Genomic DNA, 17574 nt, shown 5'->3' on the forward strand with positions numbered 1-17574 from the left:
CTTTACCCACCAGCAAGCTACGAAATGCCACACCAACTGTTTAAGCTTTTCTGCAACCTTTTTTCCTCTCTATGCACCAAACTTTGGCTGATTATACTGCTTATTTTACCTTCCTGATGGAGAAACTTTAATGAGATAGAAATATTGACAGTGTTCTATAAAGCCCGGGACACAGGTGGGGACTGGTGGAAGTCCGATGTGGGGTACTGGCTGTGTCAGTAGCACAATCCTCCCGTTGCTCCATATCAAAGGGGCTCCTGAGGATGCACCTTGCTGCAGGCCTGTCCCATTCCCCATTCTTTCCTTCTGTATGCAGGAAAATTATTGCTGGCACAATATTTTTTATAGGAACAACAAAGCTATATGATGTCATTTACAACTAAGTGGAATATTAAGGATTCACATACAAATTTCTCTCTGGGAAATTAATATGGGATAAAGTTAAGATGAAAAATACCACTCATCCCTGCACTACACTAGACATGCAAATCTAAAAGGTTAAACTGTGTGACCCTTGCTCTCAGGGAGGTTCTAACTCTGGAAAAAAATGAGATGTGACATGATGAAGGAACAGATTCAATGTTGCAGGAAGACAATGTCTCTGGGTAACAATAGTAGCATGTCACCTACATCATGAAGGTTGAGTAACATTTACAGATGAAGAGAAGGAAATAAAAGCATTTCTAAGAATGGGAGCACTGTGAAGAGATCATGGATTTCTTAGCATACATGGCCAACATGTGAAGTTCAGTCTCACAGTGGTACAGGGTGCTAACGCTAGAGAAGAAGGTTAGATCTTGACTGTAAAAGATGTTGAAGACAAGGCTGCAAGGCTGCATTTAGTTGAAGGTGTCTGAGTAGACTGACATCGTGATCAAAGATTTGTTTTACAATATGGAGTTTCCTCGGGAAATTAAGACTGGAGCGACTGTATGACACCGAAATCCCTCTTCTGGGTATCTACCTGGAAAATTTGAAAACATTTATTCATAAAGATATATCACTATGTTCATTGCAGCATTATTCATAGTGGCCAAGACATAGAAATAACCTAAGTGTCCTTTGATGGATGATTGGATAAAGAAGGTGTGACCCAGATATACAGTGGGATACTACTCAGTCATAAGAGAAGATAAATACTTCCATTTGTGACAACATGGACCGATCTAGAGAGTATTATGCCAAGCAAAATAAGTCATATAGAGAAGGGTAAGAACCATACGACTTCACTCATATGTGGGAGATAAAACAGAAAGCAATAAACAAACAAATAAACTTGTAGACACAGACAACAGTGTGAAGGTAACAGAGGGGAAGGGAAGTGGTGGTAGGGGGAGATGAAGGGGGTAAAGGAGGTAAAAAATATGGTGATGGAGGGAGAATAGAATTGGGGAGGTGAGTACACAGTGAAATATAAGGATGGCATATTATGGAACTGTACACTTGAAACTTAGATAATGTTATTAACCAATGGTACCCCAGTAATTTAATTTTAAAAATAGATTTGTTTCAGAACGATTGATTTAGCTAATGATGTATAGGGTGAATAATGAAGTAAGAGTTCAAGAATTTGTACCAGTCTCAATAAAGTGGTTTAGGAAGTGATAATAATTAAGAAGTGATCATTAGAATGTAATAATTAAGAAATGATGATAGACAGAAAACTGTACTTGAAAGATAATTAAATAAAAAAATTAGAGAAAAAAAATTTTAAAAAAAAGAAATGATAATAATTAGGATGATGATTATAAGCAGCAGTAGAAAAAAGAAAGGAGTTAAACTTTTACTTTTTTAAAGTTTATCTTCACAACTTTTGGAGTAAGTACTCTCCTACATGCACTTTGGATGAAGAAAGAAGCAGTTAACATCATAAAGAAAGTTAAAGTCTTACAAATATTATACAACTACTCAGTAGTAGGGTAGAAAAAAATTAGAAACCAGGTTCCACTAACTATAACTTACCCGTGATGTTTAATTTGTCATGATGCTTTCCAAAATCAAGCCAAACATCATCAAAAAATAGTCTCACGTTGTTTATCCCAGAGAATTATATTTGTATTCCAGTGCTGCCATATACATGGTCAAAACCATAATGCCAACCTTCTTGGGAACAACTGTCATCATCCAAATCCCCTTCTCCCTCATTAACGTGGTGATGAGAATTGCAAGAGAGCAATTGGTTCTACTCAAGTCAACCAGCCACCACCCTGAAACCTCCTGAGAAAGACTGGCTTTGATTATTTACGGACAAAAATAATCTCAGCTTGAAGAGAGTTCCCAATCACAACTTTCTAAATAACAGACACCAAAATAACCAATACTCTAAATAGACGGACTTGACCCCCTCTCTTTCTGCAAGAGGTAATGGATGAACATCACAGTGTACTGTGATGCCAAGGATGTATTATGCTTCCCAGATGCACGAATTGACACACTAAGCAAATTATTTATGAAATGTCTTTTTAGGAGTCAAGAAAAACAATGACCTGCACAACAACCTGCTCCCCCCCTCCAACCATCACCACCAAAGTTAACGAGGCACTCTTCTCAGAGTGGCAGGGAGAGCAGACTCTAGTGCTGTGGCATGGTTTGGTGCAATGGCATTTGCTCACTGTTATTATCTGTGATTTCTCTCCCTAACACTCTGGTTTTACCTTCATTCCAATGTTCCTTAAATAGATGACTATGTTACTGTTGACAAATTGGATGCAAGACTCCCACTGACCCTTTCCCCTCCCCACACCATCAGCAATAACCACAAGGAGCTATTATTCTGTACCAGACCTAGATAAACTAAGTATGGGGTCATACTTCCTCTAGCTTCCCAACACACACACCACCACCACTCCCAGCACCAGTGAGAAACATTTAATAATAACTCACAGATGTCGTAGTCTCAGGACAAAAAAAAAGATGTAGATAAATAGTACTTTAAAAGAGACTTCTTCACTTCATAAAAACTAACCACTATCTCCCACACCACCAGGCTGACTATAACCAGGCGTGTCCAACCTGCAGGCCACATGCAACCAGGGTTGGCTATAAATGTGGCCCAACACAAAACTGTAAATTTACTTAAAACCTTTTTGTTCTCATCAGTTTTGATTAGTGTTTTTGAATTTAATGTGTGGCCAAAGACAACTCTTCTTCTTCCAGTGTAGCTCAGAGATGCCAAAAGGTGGGACACCCCTGTACCTTTTTTCCTCTTATGGTTGCTCTTGAATAAGGAAATAAGTATGAGGGTAGGATGTGTTATAATTTATTCTTGGAACTGGTCCCGTAAGGACAGATTTGTCTGGACTCAGGATATCTCAGGACCATCCTCCCTCCACCCACCAGTCACCCTGAGAAACCAAACTACCAGATGAATTCAAGATTGGAGAGGCATCTACTGTCAAGCCAAGGGATTCCCCCAGGGAACCGAATGCCAGTGCTTTCTTCTTCCACCAACCCTTCTTCTTAACTCCCAAGGGGAGGGAGGAGCTTTAAGCATTCTGTTTAGCTGGTTGCTTCATTTCTGTAGAAACCACAAGCAAAACCATTTTTAACATGACAACCGTGAAAATGAACATAAAGAGAGAAAAAAGAAGTAATTTATTGTCTCATCTAGAGCTGTCTCTTTCAACACTTCCTCACTCTCACTCTCCCAACATCATTGCTAAACTTATTAAGTGTGACTGTTCTTTGAACTAGTAAGAAAGTTAAGAGTACACAGAGTTCAGACTGATCTGAGAAATACAGCATTTTTGTATTTACCTTTCCCTATCTTGGAGAATCACAATGCATGTTATAAACACACAAACTTCTCTGAGAAGTAATCCAGTTAATAAATTTGGCTGCTTCATTTTTGTTGTTTGATCACAAAACTTCCTTTACCTGGCACCAGACACCTCACACACTTGGCACTTAACATTAATCATGTCAGGAAGTAGGGACTACAGAATACTTTGGGAAACAATGCTTTAATAACCTTGAACTAATTATCTAAACTTAAGCACCATTTAAGGAACTGAAACCCTGATCCTCATCTGCATTAAGAACAGCAGGCCCCTTTTAGCAGAATGGGAAGGGGGTGCCTGGCCTTAGCCCTGAACTGCCTCCAGCAATGTTGTTATCACTAACTTCTAAAGTGGTCATCGATCATTGTATATGAGGAGAATCTATTTTTTATGGATTGAGAGGTATGCAAAGAATGTGGAATTCTGTATATTCCTACAAAAAAATCCAAACTCAATATCAAATACACACAGGACATAGTCCAAGGCCAAGATTCAGAAACAGGTCTCTTTCCTTAAAGTTCTACATAAATCTGAAAACTATTTTCCAAAGACGTATTATTTTGTACCTCCCAGAGTATTGAGAAGCCATCACTTTCCCACATTAATAGAAACCACAAGATCCACATCTATAGTATACATTTAACAACTACAGAGAAATTTAGTAACATAAATATAATTCTTCTATTGCCGTGGAAATAGAAAATTACAGTCCTTAAACCCTCAAAATTTTTGCCCTGGCTAGGTGGCTTAGTTGGTTGGAATATCATCCCACATACCAAAAAGTTGTGGGTTCATTCCCAGTCCCCAGTCAGGGAGCATATGGGAGGTAAGCAATCTCTCTCTCTCTCTCTCTTTCTGTGTATATATATATATATGTATAGTGTATAGATATATATATATATATCTACACGCATACATACATACACACACATACATGCATCTATAAGTACTTATATATGTATAAGTACTTCCCCTCTCTAAAATTAATATATATATATTAATTATATATACCTATATAATTAATAAAAACATATTCTCAAGTGAGGATTAAAAAGCTCAAAGTTTTCCAGGAGGAGTACTTTTTAAATTATTTCTGTGACCCTCTTCCAAGATGATCAATGCACTGTATAAGAAAAGGGAATGAGTGTCCCCTTATTGATCAAATATAACTTTGAAGGTCTTCTTGCACAAAAAAATAGGGCTAACCCTGCTAGGCCCTTGGTTCCAGGAAACTAAGATATACACAGAGAAGTGTTGACTAAGTCAAGTATGAAATTTTTTAGATTTCTACCCTAGATATGACAAGTTAGCTTATAGCTTCCATTGAAAACAACTAAAATAGTTAGTTTTTTGAAAAAAATAAGTAATCTGTTTAAAGGAATCCAAGAGCTAACAGGGTAGTTAGGAAATAAACTGAGATCACAGATAGAAAAGAGTCTCAGATCATTTGCTATTTTATAAGCACCATTGGGTTGAAAAACTAAGAAATGAGTTGGCCAAAGAAAAGGACTAAGATCCTATGTAATTTTTCAAACATAGTGCCCAGTGAGCTGTCAAAAAGTATCAGGTTATAAGGACATACAATGAAAAGACCAAAAACCTCAAGGGAAAAAAGTTAATACAAACAGACTCACATATGATATTGGAATTATCATCTATGGCTTCTAAAATTACTAACATTAATATGTTCAGTAAAATATGTGTAAGGTGGAGAATTTCAGTAGATAAAATAAAGTCTGTGAGAATGAATCAAATGTACAATCTAGAACTTAAAAATTAATGACTCAGTGAGTGGGTTAACAGAGGTTAAGCACAGTGATGGAAAAAACATAGCTATATTCCCATACTGAAAAATAGTAAGAAAAATTAATTTAAGGTACAAAAATAGTATGAAAGGCAGTTGGGTCATGGTAAAAAGTATAAGTGAATAATTAAAATCCAAGAAAGAAAAATAAAATGAAGCTGAAATTTTATTTAGAAAGTTAATAAAAGAAAAAATTTCAAAACTAAAGGAAAACATCAAGCTATAAATTCAAGAAACACTATCATATCCAAGTAGAATTATAACAAAGAAAGCCATTATTTGACATATCATGGCACTGCCAAAAACCAACAGCAGAGGAAAAAGTAACCTTCTCTAAAAATGATCAATCATAATACTTACAGACGACTTTTTAAAAGAAAAAATAATAGTGAGAAGACAATGGAATGTTTTGCACCAAAGGAGGGTCCCAATAATGCTACCCACTGCATCTTTCTATTGGAATCACTAAAGAAAACACAATGCAGTCAAGCACTGAACAGAACAGCTCTTTACTTATATGGAAAAGGGGCAGAGCAGTATCAGGTTCAGTAGTGGGCATCAGTCCCCCATGGCCAGCAGGTGTCTCATGTCAGCTGATGCAGGCAATTTGCTTACGTTCACCCTTCTCCTGACACAGTAGAAGGAACCTTGTCCCTTCCCTGGGGAGGATAAATATAGCAGTGGGGTATTCCAAGTCCCATATCATGCACATGTTCTATCAGAGACAAAGAGCATTCATGAGCATAAAACAGGGAAAGATATTCCCATGTAAGTTTATAAGTATGATTTGGCTGTGTGGGCTCCTTCTCTCTCAGCCAAGAAGTATTCTAAGCCCGAGCCCCATTCTTATACAGCTGAGTGAGGACTAAAAGGCCACATCTTCAAGATTGTCTTTCTCACCCTAGCTGGTGTGGCTCAGTTGATTAAATGCCAACCCATGAACCAAAGGGTCACTGGTTCAATTCCTAGTCTGGGCACAAGCCTAGGTTGCAGGCCTGGCCCCCAGTAGGGGATACAGAGAGAAAACCATACATTGATGTTTCTCTCCCTCTCTTTCTCCTTCTCTTCCCCTCTCTAAAATAAATAAATAAAATCTTTAAAGAAAACACTGCCTTTCTCAACAAATATCATCCTTTAAAATACCGAAAGAAAATAATTGTCAAGCCAATTAGGTACCTTATTAAAATATTCCTTTAAAAAGGCAGAGGTAACTCATTTGGTTGGAGCCAGGTGGCTCAGTTGGTTGGAGTGTTGTCCTGTGCACCAAAATGTTATTGGTTCAATTCCTGGTCAGGACATGTACCTAGATTGCAGGTTTGATTCCAGGTCAGGGCATGTACAGGATACGACCAATTTATGTTTCTCTCACATTAATGTTTCTCTCTCTCTCTCTCTCTCTCTCTCCCTTCCTCTCTCTGTAAAATCAATAAACATGTTCTCACATGAAGATTGAGAAAAGGTGAGATGAAGAACATGGAAACAATCCCTCTGCAATAGAGCTGTTTTTAAAGTAATACTAAAGTAAGTCCTTCAGGAAAGTAGTCTCAGAGGAAAGCCCATAATGCAAGAGGGAATGAAGACCAACAGACAGAATATGTATGTGGGTAAATCTAAGTGAATATTTGCTGTACAATATAATAATAACAATGTCTTATATAGTTTAAATATGTGTACATTAAAACATATAAAAATAACACCAAAGAGGGGAAGAATCTTGTGAAGAAATCAATGAAAGTACCAATTTTTTATGCACTTGTAAGTCTAGAAAGAGTGCTTTTGTAACTGAGTAAATGCTAAAGAAAGAGTAAAAAGTATAATTACCATTTGATGAAGGAGAAAAAAATGGAATAATATAAAACCCTAATATAGCACAAAGAGCAAGAAAATAAAGAAAAAATAACTTCACAACCAAAAAAAAGAGATTAAGTACATACACTTCATTCATTAACTGATAAAATAAGCAGACAAAATGTTAGTTAAAATACACAAAATTTTAATAAACTTGACCTGATTGACATTTATAAAGACTGAGCTCCACAGTGGCAGAATGTGCTTTGTTTTTTAAAGTTCACATGGAGCATTATAAAAGTAACACATATAGCCCTGGCCAGTGTGGTGCAACTGGTTGGAGCACCATCCTGTACACCAAAGGGTTGCTGGTTCAATTCTTGGTCAGGGCATATGCCTGGAATATGGGTTTGATCCACACTCAAGGTGCATAACAGAGGCAACCAATCCATGGTTTTTTCTCTCTCTACCCCTTTGCTTCTCTCTCTCTTAAAAAAAATCAATGAACATGTCCTTGAATGAGAATTTATTTAAATAGATAGTTTAATTAGTAAATAAAAGTAAACCATACACTATATGCTAGCCCATAAAGTTTCACTGAATTTTGAATCTGAAGTCATGCAGAATATGTCATCTGAGTTCAGTGGAATTACACTAGAAATCAATACACAAAAGAACAGACTACCCTCAAATGCCTGAAAATTAAGAAATACTCTAATAAATAACTAATGGGACAGAAGAAATAAAAATGGACACTAGAACATATGTTCCATAGAGTGATTATGAAAATGTGTCACACCAAAATTTTAGACTACTAAAGGACAACTTGAAGGGAAATTGTAGCCTTAAACACACACACTAAAAGAGGAAAAGGCTGAAAACTAGTGTTTTAAAGTATTCGTTGCAAGAGCAGAGAAATAAAAGGCATATTACACCCAAAAAAGTAGAAAGATAAAAAATATGAGTAGAGGAAAAAATTCATGAAATCAAAAACAGATGTAAAATCCAATCAATAAAGTTGAGCTGTTTTTTCTAAATGACTGAAACAGCTGATAAAAAAAAGTAATACAACTATTTGAGAGTAAGGTACAAGTTTCCAATGCCAGACATCAAGCAAAAAGGACTAATACATATTCTACAGATAATCAGCAAAGAATTAGAAAATATTTTGATCATTATACAAATACATTTGAAATTTCAGGCTATAGGACACATCCCTAGAAAAATATAATTTACAAAACTAGTGTAATAAAACATAGAAAATCTAAATAATCCTACATCTAGTAAAGAAAGTGAGCCCATCATTTAAAATCTCTTCACAAAGAAAATTCCAATCTCAGGGAGCCTCAATGTCGAGATCCACTGAAAATTAAAGAAAGAAATCTATTGTTGACAGAGAGAAACATTGATTTGTTGTTCCACCCATCCATGCACTCACTGGTTGATTCCTGTATATGTCCTAATGGGGGATGGAACCTGAAACCTTGGTGCTTTGGGAAGATGCTCCAACCAACTGAGCTATCCAGCCAGGGCCAGAAATAACAATTCTAATCAAAACTTCTAGGGACTGGAAAAATAAAAGGGAACACCTCCCAACTGATTTTATGAGGCCAATATAATCTTATTACCAAAACTTGGCAAAAAAAGTTACAAGTAAGAAAATTATAGGCCAGGATCTCTCATGAACAAAGTTGCAAATGTTCCGAACAAAAGAGTTACAAGTCAAATTCAGCAACATAAAATCAATGCATCATGGCACAGTTGGGCTTATTCCAGTAATACAGACTTGCTATAACATTTAAAAATCAATCAATGGGATTTTCAAAAATCATTTGATCATCTGAAGAGATACACATGGCCCTGGCCGGTGTGGCTCAGTTGGTTGGAGCATCATTCAGTAAACTGGAAGGTCATGGGTTCAATTTTCAATCAGGACACATGCCTCCGTTGCAGGTTTGGTCTTCAGTCAGGGCACTTATGAAAGGCTTTCTCTCTGACATCAATGTATTTCTCCCTTTCTCTTTCCTTTCCTTCCCCTCACAATGAGCATGTCCTTGGGTGAGGATAAAAAATAATAAATGAATGAATGAATGAACAAATAAAAAGAGATACATATGCCAAGCCTCAATATTCAATAATGATAGAGTAGAAGGCAATTTTCTTATCTGCCAAAAGTTATCTACAAAAGAATCCACATCAAAAACAATATTTAACAATAACATACCTGGCCAGGTGGCTCTGTTGTCTGGAACATCACACTGTACACCAAAAGGTTGCAGGTTTGATCATCAGTCAGGGCACATATCTAGGTTGTGGGTTCAGTTCCTGGTCTCGTGCATATGGGAAGCAACTGATAGATGTTTCTCTCTCACATCAATGGTTCTCTCTCTCTCTCTTTCTCCCCCCTCTTCTCCCTCTCTGAAATCAATAAATATATCTTCAAGTGAGGATTAAAAATCATAATGATAACAATAATAACAAAATACTGTAAGTTTTTCCTTTTATATGATCTACAAAACAATGATGTTTACTCTCACCATTTCTATTCAACATCATACTAAAGGTCCTAACCAATACAGCAAAACAAAATAACAGAAATAAAAAATGTATAAAGATTGAAAGAGAAGAAATATTGTCATTGTTCACAGATGGTAGTATTGTATGTATAGAAAATTGAAAAGAATCTTCAATTAAATATCGCATTAGAATTATTGAGAAAACTTAGCAAGGTCACTAGATGCAAATTCAATATATAAAAATACATTTTATTTATATTCATTAGCAATGACAATTAGAAAATTAAATACAGTAATACAACAGCACCAAAAATGAATCGAACATCTGGGAATAAACCAAATAGAAGATATAAGAAGCTGCCTGAATATTATAAAACATTACTGAGAGAAATTAAAGATAGTTCAAATAGTAAAATAGAAGGATGCACCATGTTCATGAATTTAAAGGTTTGATATTCTACACTGAACATGTATATTCTCTACAGACTGACCTAAAGATTCAGTGCAGTCCTGCTCAATACACATACCAACAAGCTGTGTGTGTGTGTGTGTGTGTGTGTAAGTGAACATGATGATTCTAATCAAAGACCAAGACAATCTTGAAGAGCAGGAGGATTGACACTACCATTCATCAGTGTGTTATAAAGCTACAATAATTAAAACAGTATGGTGTTTCTATAGGGATTGACAATAGACAATGAACTAAAAGAAAATTAGAGAGAAAAAGAAGAGAGGGGAAGAGGTTTCATTTCTGACAAATATATCAGTTCACAGCAGTGAAGAAGTGCTGATCTTCTCATTGAACAGTGGTCAATAAGATATCAACATGGAAAAAAGTGAACCATTAACCCCTGCTTTATATTATCCATAAAAATATATTCAAGATGAATACTAGCTTTAAATATAAACAGTAAAACAAAAAGCTTTTAGATTCCTTAAATCAGATACAAAAAAAACCCCCATCAGCTCCAAAGGACAACAATGATAAATTGGATTACATTAAAATTAAGAATTTCTGTTTACTATTAGATACCATAAGAGAGTAAAAAGGTCTCACACAATGGGAGAAGGTCCCACACAATGGGAATAGACACATACACACACACACATATATATTCTATAAAATATTTGTGTCTATAATGTATATTTTTACAAACCCTTCAAATCAATAAGAAAAAGATAACCTCCAAAAATGGGCAAAAGAACTAAGTAAGTCCTTTACAAAGCAAGGTATTTTAACGGCCAATAAATATATAAAAGACCATCATTTCACCAATGATCAAAAATTATTCCACAATGAGGAACCACAATACACCATCAGATCAGTGAAATTTAAAAACACTGGCATTATGAAGCAAATGGAACTTTCATATACTGTTAGTATTAGTTAAATTTATGCAATCACTAAAGAAAATTGTTTTTCATTATCTTCTTTTTTTTCAAATCAGTTTTTATTGTTATTCTATTACAGTTGTCCTAATTTTCCCCCCTTTGCCCTCCTGTGTCCATCCTACCCCCTACACTCACAGTCAATTTCCACACTGTTGTCCCTGCCCATGCATCATTAATACATGTTGTTTGACTAGACCCGTCCCCTTCTTTCCATCATTATTGCCCTCTCTCTCCCTTCTCGTCACTGTCAGTCTGTTCCATGTTTCCACGCCTATGGTTCTATTTTGTTCACTAGTTTATTTTACTCATTAGATTCTTCTTATAGGTGAGATCATATGGTATTTGGCTTATTTCACTTAGCATTATGGTCTCCAGTTCTGTAGACTCAACTGTCACAAAAGGTAGGAGTTCCTCCTTTCTTTCTGCTGCATAGTATTCCATTGTGTAAATAAGCCACAGTTTTTTGATCCATTCATCTACTGATATGCAATTAGGCTGTTTCCAGCACTTGGCTATTGTAAATAGCACTCCTGTGAACATAGAGATGCATAAGTTCTTTCAAATGGGTGATTCAGGATTCTTAGGATATTTCTAAAGTTAAATAAGTCCAAATCTCTTATGCAACAATTCTACTCATAGGATACCTGAGCTTTTGTGCAAATTTAAAAAAAAATGTATAAACAGTTCGTAGTAGCACCATTAGTAATAGAAATGAGAAAAGAAGTTTCCTCTCTAGTAAAAGAAATAAATTGTGTATTATGGTTTATTCATACAACAGGTAAATAGCATTGAAAATGAACGAACTATAACCATGTATAACAAAATAAATGACACCTACAAACATAATCTGCATCAAAAAAGTAGACATTAAATATATACTATATAAGCTCATTAATATAGAATTAAAAGCCAAACAAAATGATAGATGGGGATAGAAGTCAGAATAGTGGCTAGTTATCTTGGAGAAGAAAATGGTCATAGTGACTGTAAAGGAAGCAGACAGAGGGCAGAGCATAGTCAACAGACAGAGAGAGATGGGCTCTTGATGATTTTGTTGGAGTCCTTAGATCAAACCCATCTGAATCTACTTTTCTTTACCTGAACTCTTCAGTTCACAAGACTGTGGGGGCGACTTTCCTCACAAGTCCCCCCATGTGCCACGGATGAGAGTAAGCATGACTGAGACATGATGTGATCTGCTTGGGGAGGAGAGGTGGCTAGTTTCCCAGAGGAAAAAGGCCTTGAGCAGTAGCCAGTTTCTCAAGGGAAAAAAGTGTTGAGCCCCCTCCTCCAGGGGCTTTTATTGGGTTCTAATATACAGAAATACAGGCAATAAGGATCAAACAGTAGATAACATTTCAAAGAAACCTGAGGGCTTAGTGTGAGTCAGTATCTGTCAGGAAAGGGAGTTGCATAACTTTGGGGAGACACACTCATTTCCTCTCGGACCCTTATCATATGAACGAAAGCACTCTTAGCAGATTAGCAGATTTCACAAGTTTATCAGGAAGTCTTTATGATGCCAGATTTTTCCCCAGGACATGGTCTAGCAAGGCAAGGAGCTGCATCCCTCCCCAACAGGTATTCAGGCTTAAGGGGATTAGAGCCAGGAAGCACTTCTCCCAGGGAACATGGAGATTCAGGCTATCTCAAAGCCAGGGGGCAAGAGTTCATTGCTCTTTGTTGCAGCCCCCCTCCGCCCCACCCCAGTCTTTCCATGATGGCCTCCCAAGTGATTGTGTCTGGCCTAGGTTGCCCCGCCTCTGAGGGGTCTTACTCATATGACCATGCTGTGGGGACAGGGAGAAAACTCAGGCAGCATTTGCTATCAGAGACAAGCTTTGTCTCCTGTGGCTCCCATTCCAGAGGTTCTTAGCTACAGGGGGTAGAGTTACAATTTCTGAAACCAGGCAGAGAGGTCCACAACACGGGACTTTAGTTTCAAATGAGTTTTTTGCCATTTGCACCATCTTGACCTCTGGCTGGAAGCCACCTCCCATTGGAAATTGAAAGCTGAAAAGATGACTTCATTCCCATTATAAAGGAGAGAAAGAGTGAACTACAGGTCACTAACACAGAGGGGTTTTTTTGTAAACCCAGCTGTGTGAATCCTCTACGCCTCTCTAGGACTTACCTTTCCTCATTCTGTGAAAGCAAGAGATTAGATGGGGATAGCTCTAGTTGTTAAGTGCACTGGGTTCAGTGTGGTAGCAGTGAGTTAATCTTTTCTCCATTGATACTTCTGAACCTGCTCCATCATGTCTTCCTTCTTTTCCCCTGAATAACAAATTCAAGCAGAACCAGTACTTTCTTCTCAGTTCTTTCAGGTTTAGAGAACAGTCTCATTTTTAGAAATTAAGAAGTCCAATCTAAACTAATGCCAAAACATCTATCATGCAGCCACATCTAAGCAACTCCCTTTGTGCAATGCGTTGAATTGCATTTCCCAAAAAGATATATGTTGAAGCTATAACCCTTGACATTGCAGCATGAGACATTATTTGGAAGTAAGGCTGTTATAGATGTAATCAGATAAGATGAGGTCATGTTGGAGTAGAGTGGCCCTTAAGTCAATATGACTGGTGACCTTATAAGAAGACTATGTGAAGACACAGGGAGAGAACAACATGTGATGAGGAGGCAGACGTTGAAGAGGTAGATCCAAGCCAAGGAATACCAACCATTACTGGCAACACCAGAGGCAAAGAGAAAGGCATGGAACAGGTTCTTCCCTAGAGCTTAGAGAGAGCAAGGCCCTGCCTACATCTGGATTTCAGACTTCTGACCTCCAGAGTAACAAAAGAATACATTTTTGTTGTGCTAAGCTACCCAGTTTGTGGTACTTTGTGGCAACCCTAGGAAATCAGTGCATCTCCCCACTGCTGAGGCATATTCTAGGATTCCTCAGACCAACAGCATGGGAGGAGAATGAAAATTTAGACCTGAAATAGGTAACCTTAGATGCCTTAGCCTTTGCCATGAGTCTTTTCAGAGTACACAGCATTTGTCTCTGACTTATTCCTAACCTCCTGCTCCATCATTCAGCCCCATGATAACCACACCAAAATCCAAGACCAGAATCACAGTTAATGATAGACAGTGGGTGGCTGATAGAAAGCAATCATATAGTTTCTTAATTTTCCCAGTGGCTGTTTGCTACTGAATGAGGTGAGTTCCAAAGTGTGAATGGGTCCAAAAGGGTCATAAATAGGGTGACTGTACTGCTTACAGGGCATGAAAGGAAACACTCAAATGCTCTTCATCCAACCCTTCTCCCTTTCATTCAGGGCCTCACATGCTACCTTTAGCCCCCACCCCTGTAGGTTCAAAAATTACAGGCCCTGGGTACAACAGGAGGAAAGCATATTATCAGATGACCCAAGTGAGAGTCTGGTCAGTTTTTTTTCTTTTTCTTTAAAGGGAAAGGCCTCCTAAAGGCAGCCTTGGCCAGGGGCACCCCGGAAGACTGGATGAGAGAGCACATGAGCAGTGGACAGCTTTGGTAGTGAAAAAAAGTGACTTTGATAAAGAAATTTTGCAAAATCCTGGTGTGGATCTTACAACAGATTAAATAGAAGAAATTCACTTTTAAGTAAAAGAAATAAACAAGTAAAGTAAAAGTAAGGCCTTTTTTGCCTGGAATTTGCCAAATAGGCTCAGGGTGGGGGTAATGGAGCTTTACGTTAACTCAAAACACACTTCTTAAGCTCCTATGAAGCCCAAGATGCTCTGAAGTTGGATAGTAAAGGATAAGCAGATAGAGTCCCTGCTCTGGAGATGACCCTTTCCATCTAACAGGGAAGTGAGTCACATGGCTAATTCAGAATGTGAGGCAGAGGGGGAGAAGGACCACTACAGAGATACAGCAATAGCTAGCACTTACATTGAGTGCTCACTATGTACCAAGCAAAACCTCCATCAGTTTATGTCTATTGACTACTGTTATGCTCAGCACAACCCTCTTGTGCTATCACGATCCTTATTTTACCATTTAGACCTGAGAGATCAAGTTACCTGCTCAAGGAGCACAGCCAGCAAGACAGCCCAGCAGAAATTTGAACATCTGGTTGGGGGTGTCAAACCTTTTGGCATCTCTGGGCCACACTGGAAGAAGAGTTTCTTGGGCCACGCATTAAATACACAAACACTTACTAAAATCAATGAGCAAAAAAGAGGTTTAAAGTAAATTTATAATTTTGTGTTGGGGCACATTCATAGCCATCCCGGGCCACCTGCAGCCCAGGGGATGGACACCCCTGCTCCTGAGCCCACATGCCAAACACTGAGAAAACTGACTGGCAGGGCTGGAGGGATCCAGATAGGTTTAAAGGCTGACAATGCCTTGGAGAGGCACTTGGAGACGAAGGTAGGCACTATGGGTCTTCCAATCAGGGGTGAGGGAGGGCCTCTCTCTATACACAGGATTCTAAATAATCACATGGCATTCAAACATAGAGTCTACCTAGAGAAAATAAATCATCAATTCCCCAAATTCCTTCTATTTCCAGAACCACGAATCTTTAAATCCCAGAATGCCAAAGCCATCAGGTCATAAGGGAGCCTGTGTTCCTTATTCTGAGACAAAGGGTGAGTTGGTGAGAACACCGTGGCTTGTGGGCTGAAGAGGGCTTCCGTAGGAGTGAACTAGTGAAACTGCCAGTCTAACTTTGACTTCAAGTGGTACAGTCCATGTCAGAAAATTGTCAGTCTCCGTCATCTCTGACCATTTTCAAAAATAACCTCTCCAGGTAAGTGTTATGTTGATAAACTTTTTCACTTGGATTTTGTTGAGTGTGTGACATAGGCATATACAACATCACCTAGTTTTAAAAGCATGGGTCTGATTTTCTGACAAAACACATCAACTCAGGCATTCTGAAGGTAAATGACTAGAAGAGAAAAAAAAAAAACAGAAACCAGAGGATGTGATTCTTTTGAGCCATTTAGTGTAGACCAGCTCTGATTTGAGAAGGCACGGGAACTGTTAGTTTCTTGTTTTTCCTCCTGGGTCAAGGACCCAGTACCACCACGGGGTTGACATTCGCTCCAGTTCTTTATTTAGCAAAACAAAAACTCTGTGAATACTCTGGCACTAGGAGGCATGAGTTGGCTCCTCCAAACGGAGACCTCTGCTATTTAGGGACTCTACAAAACAGAAAAATGTGTATTACCAAATAACTATTTAGAGAAAATATTGAAAAAATATCTAGAGAGAACTGTTTGTTTTAATATGGTCTGTTTACAATGCATTGCTGCTGGATGGGAGGGTGTGTGCTAAGAGAACAAAAATGCATTTGCATTTTTTCAGGGTCAAAATAGCCATGTTCAGACAGCACACAGAAATTTCTCTTGCAGTTATTTTCCTTCTCTCTCTTTTTCTGGCATTTGATAGATTCTAGAAGTTCATCTAACTTGGCCTTTGGCTAAACTGCCATTGTTGCTATGAAAATATATTCTCCTTCAAATATGGCTTCTTTCTCATAAGGAGTCAGTTTTCCTTAGCCAGTGGCTCCAAACTTTCTCCTGTCCCAGAAATTCCTGAAGGTCTGTGAAACTGCCAATCAGGTCCTAGTCTTTGGTTTTCTGATTTGGTGGGTCTTGGTGAGGGCCCAGTATTTTCTTCCTTACAGGCTCCCAGGTGACACTGATGGTGATGATCTCAGGACCATACTTTGAGACCTGCTGGTCTATACACTGTACAGGAGGGGTGTGATTGTGGACATGCTGAAATGATAGAGAATAGAGTGAGAGGCCTATCTGACAGTCCCAGGCCTGGGTAAACACTGACTGATATAAACTCACTAGCGTACCCCACCTCCCAACCACAGGGATTGATGTAAAAATGTCTTGTGGTCAGCAGGCCAAGTCTGAGCTTTTGCTTCACTGCTGGGAGAGAAAGCTCTTTCTTTTCCTCCCAGTATGAAACTCAGAGAATGTGATAACAGGGCCAAACACAACCATCTTGTGCCTGTGAAAGAAAAACCAGGTGAGAATGAACCAATGCAGCATAGAAAACAGAACTGAGTTAGAGACGAAGAAAATCTGATTCTCTTGGCAACATTGGTACTTGTGCATCAAGCTGAACCCTAGCCTTACCAATTATGTGAGCAAGTGAATGGCCTTTTCTGCTAAAGTAGTTTGGACTGGGTTATCTGAAGTTTGCAAGAAAAGAATCCTGGAGCATCACCTGTTTTCTGGATGTTTTATAGCACATCCCTTTGTTTTAGTTCTTCTGTCATTGTTGCCAAAGAAGACTGCCAGTGCAATAGCCTAGAATCTATCTGTAAGAATTCCT

Source organism: Sturnira hondurensis, unplaced genomic scaffold, assembly GCF_014824575.4.
Source record: "Sturnira hondurensis isolate 20B ecotype Veracruz unplaced genomic scaffold, ASM1482457v3 Scaffold0019835, whole genome shotgun sequence".
Lineage (NCBI taxonomy): Eukaryota > Metazoa > Chordata > Mammalia > Chiroptera > Phyllostomidae > Sturnira > Sturnira hondurensis.